Source organism: Epinephelus lanceolatus, chromosome 8 (assembly GCF_041903045.1).
Source record: "Epinephelus lanceolatus isolate andai-2023 chromosome 8, ASM4190304v1, whole genome shotgun sequence".
Taxonomy (NCBI): Eukaryota; Metazoa; Chordata; class Actinopteri; order Perciformes; family Serranidae; genus Epinephelus; species Epinephelus lanceolatus.
The window spans coordinates 411,911-425,443 of record NC_135741.1 but is presented as its reverse complement, the minus strand read 5'-3'; the positions used below and the strand labels follow the sequence as shown (position 1 = coordinate 425,443).

General features: G+C 48.3%; 1 protein-coding gene across 5 annotated transcripts in view; it reads left to right on the top strand.

Moving 5' to 3' along the window:
- Nucleotides 1-13,533, top strand: part of LOC117258228 (extracellular sulfatase Sulf-2-like) — a 100,751-nt gene that overhangs the window by 10,184 nt on the left and 77,034 nt on the right. The window lies entirely within an intron of this gene.

Sequence of the window (13,533 nt, the reverse complement as noted above, 5' to 3'; positions counted from 1 at the left end):
AAACAGACAGACAGAACATGTTTAGTGTCTGAGGGTCATGTGGTGGGTGAAGTGTGATGACTGATGACAATAAACCCCTCTGAGCGCTCGTTAAAGGATTCTTATGGTTTATCTTCTCATCGAATCACTGCATTGTTCTCCTCACATTTACTCTGAACATTGTCGACTGGATGCTGACATCACATCACACGTCACACGTCACACGTCACACATCACACGTCACACATCACACGTCACACATCACACGTTACACATCACACGTCACACATCACACATCACACATCACACGTCACACATCACACGTCACACGTCACACATCACACGTTACACATCACACGTTACACATCACACGTTACACATCACATATCACACGTCACACGTCACACATCACACATCACACGTTACACATTACACATCACACATCACACGTCACACGTTACACATCACACGTCACACGTTACACATCACATGTTACACATCACACATCACACGTTACACATCACACGTTACACATCACACGTCACACATCACACGTTACACGTTACACGTCACACGTCACACGTCACACATCACACGTTACACATCACACGTTACACATCACACATCACACGTTACACATCACATATCACACGTTACACATCACACGTCACACGTCACACATCACACATCACACGTTACACATTACACATCACACGTCACACGTTACACATCACACGTCACACGTCACACATCACACGTTACACATCACACGTTACACATCACACATCACACGTTACACATCACATGTCACACATCACACGTTACACATCACACGTCACACGTTACACATCACACATTACACGTTACACATCACACGTTACACATCACACATTACACATCACACGTTACACATCACATGTCACACGTCACGCGTCACACGTCACACATCACACGTTACACGTTACACATCACACGTTACACATCACACGTCACACATCACACGTCACACATCACACGTTACACATCACACATCACACGTCACACATCACACGTTACACATCACACATCGCACGTCACACATCACACATCACACGTCACGTCACACATTACACATCACACATCACACGTTACACATCACACATCACACGTCACACATTACACATCACACATCACATGTTACACATCACACATCATACGTCACACATCACACTTCACACGTCACACATCACACATTACACGTCACACATCACACGTCACACATTACACATCACACGTCACACGTCACACATCACACGTTACACATCACACTTCACACGTCACACATCACACATTACACATCAAACATTACACATCACACGTCACACGTCACACATCACACATCACACGTCACACATCACACGTCACACATCACACATCACACATCACACATTACACATCACACATAACACATCACACATCACACGTTACACATCACACATCACACATCACACGTCACACATTACACATCACACATCACACGTTACACATCACACATCACACGTCACATATCACACTTCACACGTCACACATCACACATTACACGTCACACATTACACATCACACATCACACGTTACACATCACACATCATACGTCACACATCACACTTCACACGTCACACATCACACATCATACGTCACACATCACACTTCACACGTCACACATCACACATTACACGTCACACATCACACGTCACACGTTACACATCACACATCATACGTCACACATCACACTTCACACGTCACACATCACACATTACACGTCACACATCACACGTCACACGTTACACATCACACATCATACGTCACACATCACACGTTACACATCACACGTCACACATTACACGTCACACATCACACGTCACACATCACACGTCACACATTACACATCACACATCATACGTCACACATCACACATTACACATCACACTTCACACGTCACACGTCACACGTCACACATCACACATTACACATCACACGTCACACATCACACGTCACACATCACACATCACACGTCACACATCACACATCACACGTTACACATCACACTTCACACGTCACACATCACACATTACACATCACACATCATACGTCACACATCACACATTACACATCACACTTCACACGTCACACGTCACACGTCACACATCACACATTACACATCACACGTCACACATCACACGTCACACATCACACATCACACGTCACACATCACACATCACACGTTACACATCACACTTCACACGTCACCCATCACACATTACACATCAAACATTACACATCACACGTCACACGTCACACATCACACGTCACACATCACACATCACACATTACACATCACACATTACACATCACACATCACACGTTACACATACGTCACACATCACACATCACAATCACACATCACACATCACACATCACAATCACACATTACACATCACACGTCACACATCACACATCACACATCACACGTCACACATCACACGTTACACATCACACGTCACATGTCACATGTGAGAGTAGAAACAGAAATTACCGTCTCCATCATGTTTCCCTGCAGCTGAGCTGAAGTCCACCTCACTGTGATGAGCTTTCTGTCTGTGTCTCTGCAGAGTTTATAATCCTCGTTCTGTTCATCTCTCCGTCTGCCGTCTCTTCCAAACTCGCTGCTTCTCCTCTCCGCACAGTTTCCTGTGTAAATTATAGATTCTGATGAATGTCCTTTTCAACTTCTCCACAGAAACACGCCAGAGTTCATGTCCTTTCTGGATTCTGGGTGAAATCTGATCATCAGTGTTCTGTCCCGTCAATGTGTGTGGTGTGTGGGGTGTCTGTTGGTGTGTGTGTGTGTGTGTGTGTGTGGTGTGTGGGGTGTCTGTTGGTGTGTGTGTGTGTGTGTGGTGTGTGTGTGTGTGTGTGTGTGTGTGTGGTGTGTGGGGTGTCTGTTGGTGTGTGTGTGTGTGTGTGTGTGTGGTGTGTGGGGTGTCTGTTGGTGTGTGTGTGTGTGTGTGGTGTGTGTGTGTGTGTGTGTGTGTGTGTGTGTGTGTGTGTGTGTGTGTGTGTGTGTGGGGTGTCTGTTGGTGTGTGTGTGTGTGGTGTGTGGGGTGTCTGTTGGTGTGTGTGTGTGTGTGGTGTGTGTGTGTGTGTGTGTGTGTGTGGTGTGTGGGGTGTCTGTTGGTGTGTGTGTGTGTGTGTGGGGGGGGGGGGTGTCTTTTGGTGTGTGTGTGTTTGTGTGTGTGTGTGTGTGTGTGTGTGTGTGTGCGGCGTCTTTGGCCTTTGTAAGTTGTGAGAATGTTTTAAATCGACTCCCATGGTGAATCAGCGTGTGGTTATTTCCCCGCAGCGTGTATCAGTGAGTGTTCAGAGTTGCTGAATAAAACAGCAGCCGTCAGACATGATCTCATGATGCCCCACCGGACGGACGCAAACACACACAAAGAGCCAGGAAGAGAGTTGAACTCTGCAGCGCTGTCTCCAGGAGAGCTGCTGCTGAGGTCACTGTCTGTCTGTCTGTGTGTCTGTGTGTGTGTCTGTGTGTGTGTCTGTGTGTCTGTCTGTGTGTCTGTGTGTGTGTCTGTGTGTGTGTGTGTCTGTGTGTGTCTGTGTGTCTGTGTGTCTGTGTGTGTGTGTGTCTGTCTGTGTGTGTGTGTGTCTGTCTGTGTGTCTGTGTGTGTCTGTCTGTGTGTCTGTGTGTGTGTCTGTGTGTCTGTGTGTGTGTGTGTCTGTGTGTCTGTGTGTCTGTGTGTGTGTCTGTGTCTGTCTGTGTGTCTGTGTGTGTGTGTGTCTGTGTGTCTGTGTGTGTGTCTGTGTGTCTGTGTCTGTCTGTGTGTCTGTGTGTCTGTGTGTGTGTCTGTCTGTGTGTCTGTGTGTCTGTGTGTGTGTCTGTCTGTGTGTCTGTGTGTCTGTGTGTGTGTCTGTCTGTGTGTCTGTGTGTCTGTGTGTCTGTCTGAGCAGAGATGGAGCAGAGTGATTCAGACAGAGAGACAGACAGCAGGAGGAAGTGAAGTGGGTTTCAAGCGAAGGTCACAGATGATTTTCCCATCCTGTGGGGAAACCTGTTGGTGGTCCAGATAGCGGTTGCCACGGTCACCGGGGACTGACACCATCCCAAAATACTCCACCTACTTTCACAGAGCAGGAACACACCTGATACTGTCGTGACGACCTGTAGAGTTCGTCTCCTACAGCTGGACAGATTTTAGATTTTAACCTCAGTGATGTTTGAGATTTCATTTTCAGACAGTCCTGTCTCAAACAGTGTCCCTCAGGATGAAGACAGTCCTGTCTCAAACAGTGTCCCTCAGGATGAAGACAGTCCTGTCTCAAACAGTGTCCCTCAGGATGAAGACAGTCCTGTCTCAAACAGTCATGATTAGTTTTGTCTGTTTGTGTGTTTTGTGTCCTGTTGCTGAGCTTTGATTCTTCAGTGTCCTAACGTTGCTTGTCTCCATGTGATGATTGTCACCTTTTCCAGAGTGTGTGATTGTGACATGACGTGATCATCAGCATCATCGACTACTGTGAAGTGCAGCACACGTCTGTCTGTGGTGCTCCGTTTGTTTCATTCAGAGACAGCTGGAAACTTTTTACATGAACAGCAGCGGTGGACACGTTGCCCTCAACATACAAACCGTTTTCTCTTGTGGTGATGTTGGTTTTTACAAAATATATTTTCTCACAGTCAGAACATTTTGAAGTGATCAATAGATGCTTTCACTGTTAGTAAACAGTGTGATGTTTGTTGGTGGGCGGGGCTTAGCTGGAGGCAAAACAATTAGCTAGCGCTAGCTAACAAGTTGTGTTGTCTTGTTTTAGACGATGGAGGAAGATGGTGTGAGTGGTGCGTTCAGAAACACTCATTGTGAGTGTGGGAGCGAGTTGTGTATTTATGCATTAAAAGAAGCAGTAGAAAAGTACAGAGGGCAGGGCTCAACAATGTTGGTAGGCTTTATTGATGCCTCTAAGGCATTTGACAGAGTCAACCATCACAAGCTCTTCACCAAGATGAAGCATAGGGGTGTTCCGGCTAGCATCATACGTATCCTGGCATATTGGTACGACAGGCAGACTATGCAGGTTAAATGGGGGAGTATCTTATCCTTTGCCATTGCCAACTCTGTGAGGGCTGTGAAGACAGCGGGTCAGACTGCTCTTCCTCCTCGGAGGACAAAGAGTCTGAGGACGGAGGGTGCTGGAGAAGAAGGAAGCTTTTACAACATGTTCAGATTCTAAGGAAGCAGGAAGAAACAAGACAAGGAGAGGAGACAAGGGGAGGTGAGGAAGATGAAGAGAGGAGGAGGTGAGGAAGAGAAGAAACAGTGATGGTTGAGAAGCTTCTCTCTGAAGCATGAAATGAGAATTGGAGGATTTTTACTGTGAGACACACACACACACACACACACACACACACACACACACACACACACACACCCAACAGTCCTCAAATCGTATGAGAAACTCAGTTTCCTGTTCTCTGTGTGGAGTCAAACTGATTCAAGATCAAATTCAGATTTTAGTTTGAAAAAGAAACTCTGACACGACAACGTCACGAGACCCAGAAACTTTCTGTGTTTCAATTGGCCAAGTGAAGACGCATCGTGTGGTCCAAAGGTTTTATGTAAAAGATGAAGTGGTACGGAGACAGACGCGTGTTGTCCTGATTGTGTTTTTATAAATATTGAACATTATAACAGATGTTTTATGGTTCCAGTCAGGGCCGTCACAACCAAACAGGCAAACTAGGCAATTGCCTAGGGCCCCGAGCTGGAAGGGGGCCCCCAGAGACGGCTGTTCCATATCAATGACAATATGATGGAACCCCTATAGACACTGCAACAACGACAACACGTTGGAATCCCCCCTAATGGGGCCCCCTACTAGCTGCTGCTTGCGAGTGGCTAAGTAGGGTGACCAGATGTCCCGCACTGTGTGGGACTGCACAGCATTTCTGTCTCTTTTCACGCGTCACACAAATTGAGACCATGTCCCGCATGATTGGTTGCCACCCGCACTAGCATTGTTGGAGTACCGTAGTACTACGGTACCTCACGGTACCACTACTGTGGGATAAGTTCAAAGTCCAATCGCAAGAGGGTGAGTGTCCATACGCCATCCAATAACGGCGCGCGCTGGCCACCTGGCACTCAACATGCTGCTGCAGTGGTTTGTATCCAGTGACATGTCAGGTATTAGCTGAGCTATTGAGTATCTTTGAGCAGTGAAAGTTATTATTTATTTCTTTTTACTTGTAGGTTAGATTTGTTTATATGCTACAGTGATTTGTTTTCCACAGAGTTCTATGGTGCGAGCATTTTACTCGCATTTGCGACTAAAAATAGTTTTGCGCAAGCAAAACAAATCATTCAGGAGCACGCTGTGCGAGTACAGATTTCAACCAGCAGCAGAATGAAAGGCGAATCCTGCCAGTTGTGGGTTGAACGGGGGTCACAGATGCTGTATTCCTATCAAATATGGTGCAAGATAAGGGCTTACCAGCGACGAAGAAGTCCGGCTCCAGGTCCAGTAATTTCCTCTTTGTTGATTTCATGACTGCCCAGAAATACCTGGCGGCACACAGGTATATGATGTGTCAGAGGAGAAATGAGCCATTCACATTTCTCTCTTTGTGGAAGGTAACGGTCCACAAACCTCAGCGCACTTTAGTCTCCAAGGTGCCTCTTGCCTGGGGCCCCCAGAGTGTCTTGAAACAGCCCTGGTTCCAGCTCAGCTCAGAGTCGATCTGATTACAGCCTGCGTGACTTGTTTTAATACCTCTGTTCTTTGTGCTGTGAAACTGCAGCTCAGTCACCAGGAAGAACAACTGCAACTGTACGTTTCTACAAATACGTCATCACGTCAGCATTTCTAAAGGGACGTATGTTAGTGGAGTTTGTGATCAGGAGGACACAGTGTGATGCTGAGCTGCAGGCCGCCATTCAACACCAACAAACAACAGAAGATTATTTGTGTTTGTGGCGACCAAACCAGCGGAAACAGGATCTTTTCTCCGAGAATGACCACCACCTGACCACACGTTATCCACCACCTGACCACATGTTATCCACCACCTGGCCACACGTTATCCACCACCTGGCCACACGTTATCCACCACCTGACCACACGTTATCCACCACCTGACCACACGTTATCCACCACCTGACCACACGTTATCCACCACCTGGCCACACGTTATCCACCACCTGACCACACGTTATCCACCACCTGACCACACGTTATCCACCACCTGGCCACACGTTATCCACCACCTGGCCACACGTTATCCACCACCTGACCACATGTTATCCACCACCTGACCACATATTATCCACCACCTGACCACATATTATCCACCACCTGACCACATATTATCCACCACCTGACCACATATTATCCACCACCTGACCACACGTTATCCACCACCTGACCACATATTATCCACCACCTGACCACATATTATCCACCACCTGACCACACGTTATCCACCACCTGACCACATGTTATCCACCACCTGGCCACACGTTATCCACCACCTGGCCACACGTTATCCACCACCTGACCACATATTATCCACCACACGTTATCCACCACCTGACCACACGTTATCCACCACCTGACCACACGTTATCCACCACCTGACCACACGTTATCCACCACCTGACCACACGTTATCCACCACCTGACCACATGTTATCCACCACCTGGCCACACGTTATCCACCACCTGACCACATATTATCCACCACACGTTATCCACCACCTGACCACATATTATCCACCACACGTTATCCACCACCTGACCACATGTTATCCACCACCTGACCACACGTTATCCACCACACGTTATCCACCACCTGACCACACGTTATCCACCACCTGACCACATGTTATCCACCACCTGGCCACATGTTATCCACCACCTGACCACATGTTATCCACCACCTGACCACACGTTATCCACCACACGTTATCCACCACCTGACCACACGTTATCCACCACATGTTATCCACCACATGTTATCCACCACCTGGCCACATGTTAACCACCACCTGACCACATGTTATCCACCACCTGGCCACATGTTATCCACCACCTGGCCACATGTTATCCATCACCTGACCACACGTTATCCACCACCTGGCCACATGTTAACCACCACCTGGCCACATGTTATCCACCACCTGGCCACATGTTATCCACCACCTGGCCACACGTTATCCACCACACGTTATCCACCACCTGACCACACGTTATCCACCACATGTTATCCACCACCTGGCCACATGTTAACCACCACCTGACCACATGTTATCCACCACCTGGCCACATGTTATCCACCACCTGGCCACATGTTATCCATCACCTGACCACACGTTATCCACCACCTGACCACATGTTATCCACCACCTGGCCACATGTTAACCACCACCTGGCCACATGTTATCCACCACCTGGCCACATGTTATCCACCACCTGACCACACGTTATCCACCACCTGACCACATATTATCCACCACACGTTATCCACCACCTGAACACATATTATCCACCACACGTTATCCACCACCTGACCACACGTTATCCACCACCTGACCACATGTTACCCACCACCTGGCCACACGTTATCCACCACACGTTATCCACCACCTGACCACACGTTATCCACCACCTGACCACACATTATCCACCACCTGACCACACGTTAACCACCACCTGATCACACGTTATCCACCACCTCACCACACGTTAACCACCACCTGACCACACGTTATCCACCACCTGATCACACGTTATCCACCACGTTATCCACCACTTGACCACACGTTATCCACCACATGTTATCCACCACATGTTATCCACCACTTGACCACGTTATCCACCACACGTTATCCACCACCTGACCACACGTTAACCACCACCTGACCACACGTTATCCACCACCTGATCACACGTTATCCACCACATGTTATCCACCACTTGACCACACGTTATCCACCACATGTTATCCACCACTTGACCACATGTTATCCACCACACGTTATCCACCACCTGACCACACGTTATCCACCACTTGACCACATGTTATCCACCACACGTTATCCACCACCTGACCACACGTTATCCACCACCTGACCACATGTTATCCACCACACGTTATCCACCACTTGACCACACGTTATCCACCACACGTTATCCACCACCTGACCACACGTTATCCACCACCTGACCACATGTTATCCACCACCTGACCACACGTTATCCACCACACGTTATCCACCACTTGACCACACGTTAACCACCACCTGACCACACATTATCCACCACCTGTCAACATGTTATCCACCACACGTTATCCACCACCTGACCACATGTTATCCACCACCTGACCACACGTTATCCACCACACGTTATCCACCACTTGACCACACGTTAACCACCACCTGACCACACATTATCCACCACCTGACCACACGTTATCCACCACCGGATCACACGTTATCCACCACAAGTTATCCACCACCTGACCACACGTTATCCACCACCTGATCACACGTTATCCACCACCTGACCACACGTTATCCACCACACGTTATCCACCACCTGACCACACGTTATCCACCACCTGATCACACGTTATCCACCACACGTTATCCACCACCTGACCACACGTTATCCACCACCTGATCACACGTTATCCACCACATGTTATCCACCACCTGATCACACGTTATCCACCACCTGACCACACGTTATCCACCACCTGACCACACGTTATCCACCACATGTTATCCACCACCTGATCACACGTTATCCACCACCTGACCACACGTTATCCACCACCTGACCACACATTATCCACCACCTGATCACACATTATCCACCACACGTTATCCACCACCTGACCACACGTTATCCACTACACATTATCCACCACCTGACCACACGTTATCCACCACACATTATCCACCACCTGACCACACGTTATCCATCACACATTATCCACCACCTGACCACACGTTATCCACCACCTGACCACATGTTATCCCCCACCTGACCACACGTTAACCACCACCTGACCACATGTTATTCACCACCTGACCACATGTTATCCACCACCTGACCACACGTTAACCACCACCTGACCACACGTTATCCACCACCTGGCCACACATTATCCACCACCTGACCACACGTTATCCACCACCTGACCACACATTATCCACCACCTGACCACACGTTATCCACCACCTGACCACACGTTATCCACCACCTGACCACACATTATCCACCACCTGACCACACGTTATCCACCACCTGACCACACGTTATCCACCACCTGACCACACATTATCCACCACCTGACCACACGTTATCCACCACCTGACCACACGTTATCCACCACCTGACCACACATTATCCACCACCTGACCACACGTTATCCACCACCTGACCACACATTATCCACCACCTGACCACACATTATCCACCACCTGACCACACGTTAACCACCACCTGACCACACGTTATCCACCACCTGACCACACGTTAACCACCACCTGACCACACATTATCCACCACCTGACCACACGTTATCCACCACCTGACCACACATTAACCACCACCTGACCACACGTTATCCACCACCTGACCACACATTATCCACCACCTGACCACACGTTAACCACCACCTGACCACACATTATCCACCACCTGACCACACGTTATCCACCACCTGACCACACATTAACCACCACCTGACCACACATTATCCACCACTTGACCACACGTTAACCACAGCGGCGTCACAACACTTTGAACATTTCACACATCAGCAACAAACAAAAGGTACAACGTTTCCCCTCCAACATTTCTGATGGAGATTCAACAGGTTCTCATCAAATACTGCCGCCATGACAGTGATTCAGCGTCAAACGCCAAAAATCACCTTTCACAGTGTTGTGATACACGGCTGGCAGCAGGACACCTACTGTGTCACATGTGGACATGAAAGTCCACTGACAAAACGTGTGACAAACAACGTGTCGCAAATCATGTCGCTCTGCCACTGGACTTAAACGTCATTACTCTCCTGTAATTGTTCAGGACGTTCACAGATGGTGTCTCAGTTTACAGTTGTTACGTGCATTGTGTCTTTTCAAAACAAGCCTTTTCACAGGGAGTGTACAGTTTCTGTTTGTTAGATGCAGACAGGCTTTTCAAAATAAACTTACACTCTAAGTGAAACATTTTGTTTTCTTACGTTTATTTTCTGAGGTTTACAAAAACATCATGGTTTGGCTTAAAGTAACTGCTGCTCTTACTATAATGTCACGTCACGTCACTTCACGTCACGAGCGGAGCTAGCTGCTAACAGCCACCGCTGCAACTACCAAACTCCACAAATCCATTCAGCAGCTCCACCATCCACAGTCAGACACACACTGCTGATTATTTACTGCTGAATTACAGCTCACACCAACCCAAACATCCTGGTGCAGACTATTTACTGGAGTTTACCAGCCTGACGCTCATCAGACATCTGGAGACAGATGCTGATGTGGCCGTTCTCAGATTTCAACGTCCGACATTTTCATCACGTCTCGTCACTGAAAATCAAACATAGATTTCATCTTAGTTTTTATCATCAGGATCTATTTTTAGCTTATCATCGTCTTTTGTTTTGTATCCGTCAGAGACAAAATGAAGATTTTTCTAAAATCAGATGTGGAACACAGAGTCCAGAAATCAGGTTCAGGTTCAAGTTCAGGTCCTCGAGCTGCCTGAAGGCCTCTGCTGTGTGGTCTGATTATCATTGGCCAACAACACACACACACACACTGACACAGACACACACACACTGACACAAACACACACACTGACACACACACTGAACAGACCGTACAGACCACCAGCCCAGCTAATTGGAGATGTTGTATCACCTCCCTCGTGTCTCTTGCTCTTTCTGTTTCTTTCACATTCACACACACATATACACACACAGACAGACACGCACACACACACACACAGAAACCCAGTGGGAATTGGCAGCTCGGAGCGAATTGAGAGAGAAGGCAGAAAGTCATTACTTCTCTCACTAGATTGTGTGTGTGTGTGTGTGTGTGTGTGTGTGTGTGTGTGTGTGTGTGTAATCCCGCCATCAGTATGCCGGTCAGGTTCGGCGACAGAGGGAAGGAAATTGAAGAGAGCGAGGGAGAGGAGGGGAGAATGAGAGGAGGGGGGAGGCGACAATCCAACATGGAGTTCTTTTGATTACAGATGGTAAATGTGCCTTCACTCACCTCCTCCTCCTCCTCCTCCTCCTCCTCTTCATCGCTCCTCGCTCCCTCTCACTGCAGGGATTTGAGGTGGACGTGAGAGGAATGGCTGACCGAGCCCTGTGTGTGTGTGTGTTTGTTACTGTGAAGTGTGTGTGTGTGTGTGTGTGTGTGTGTGTTTGTTACAGTGAAGTGTGTGTGTGTGTGTGTGTGTGTGTGTCACAGTGTAGTGTGTGTGTGTTTGTGTCACAGTGTAGTGTGTGTGTGTTTGTGTCATAGTGTGATGTGTTTGGTGAGGCCGGGCTCACGCAGGTCGTCTGCAGGAAGTTTAAACTGAAAACACTGAGCGGTACCTGAACGCAGCTGAGCTGCTGTTTCAGTCTGTTCTGTAACAGTTCACTTTGCTCACCTTCATCAGCGCAGGCTGAGGATTAGGATGATGCTGAGGGTGAGGATGATGCTGAGGATGATGCTGAGGATGAGGCTGAGGATGAGGATGTGGCTGAGAATGAGGCTGTGGCTGAGGATGAGGATGAGGCTGCGGCTGAGGATGAGGCTGTGGCTGAGGATGAGGATGAGGATGAGGCTGCGGCTGAGGATGAGGCTGAGGATGAGGCTGTGGCTGAGGCTGAGGATGAGGCTGCGGCTGAGGATGAGGCTGAGGATGAGGCTGTGGCTGAGGATGAGGCTGAGGATGAGGCTGAGGATGATGCTGAGGATGAGGCTGTGGCTGAGGATGAGGCTGAGTATGAGGCTGTGGCTGAGGATGAGGCTGAGGATGAGGATGATGCTGAGGATGAGGATGAGGATGTGGCTGAGGATGAGGATGAGGCTGAGGATGATGCTGAGGATGAGGCTGTGGCTGAGGATGAGGCTGAGTATGAGGCTGTGGCTGAGAATGAGGCTGAGGATGAGGATGATGCTGAGGATGAGGCTGATGCTGAGGATGAGGCTGAGGATGAGGATGAGGATGTGGCTGAGGATGAGGCTGAGAATGAGGCTGTGGCTGAGGCTGAGGATGAGGATGAGGCTGAGGATCAGAATCAGAATCAGAATCAGAAAAGCTTTATTGTCTGTCGTGACAGAAAATCGTCTTAGACGTTGCTCATACAACAAACACAACACGACACAACATAGAAACACACAATTCCTAAAAACCTAGTGAGATAAAAGAATACTGAAGCATAAATAATTTATACAGAGTTTAAGAAAAACTCTAAAATGTGCAATGTGGTAAAGTGCATGT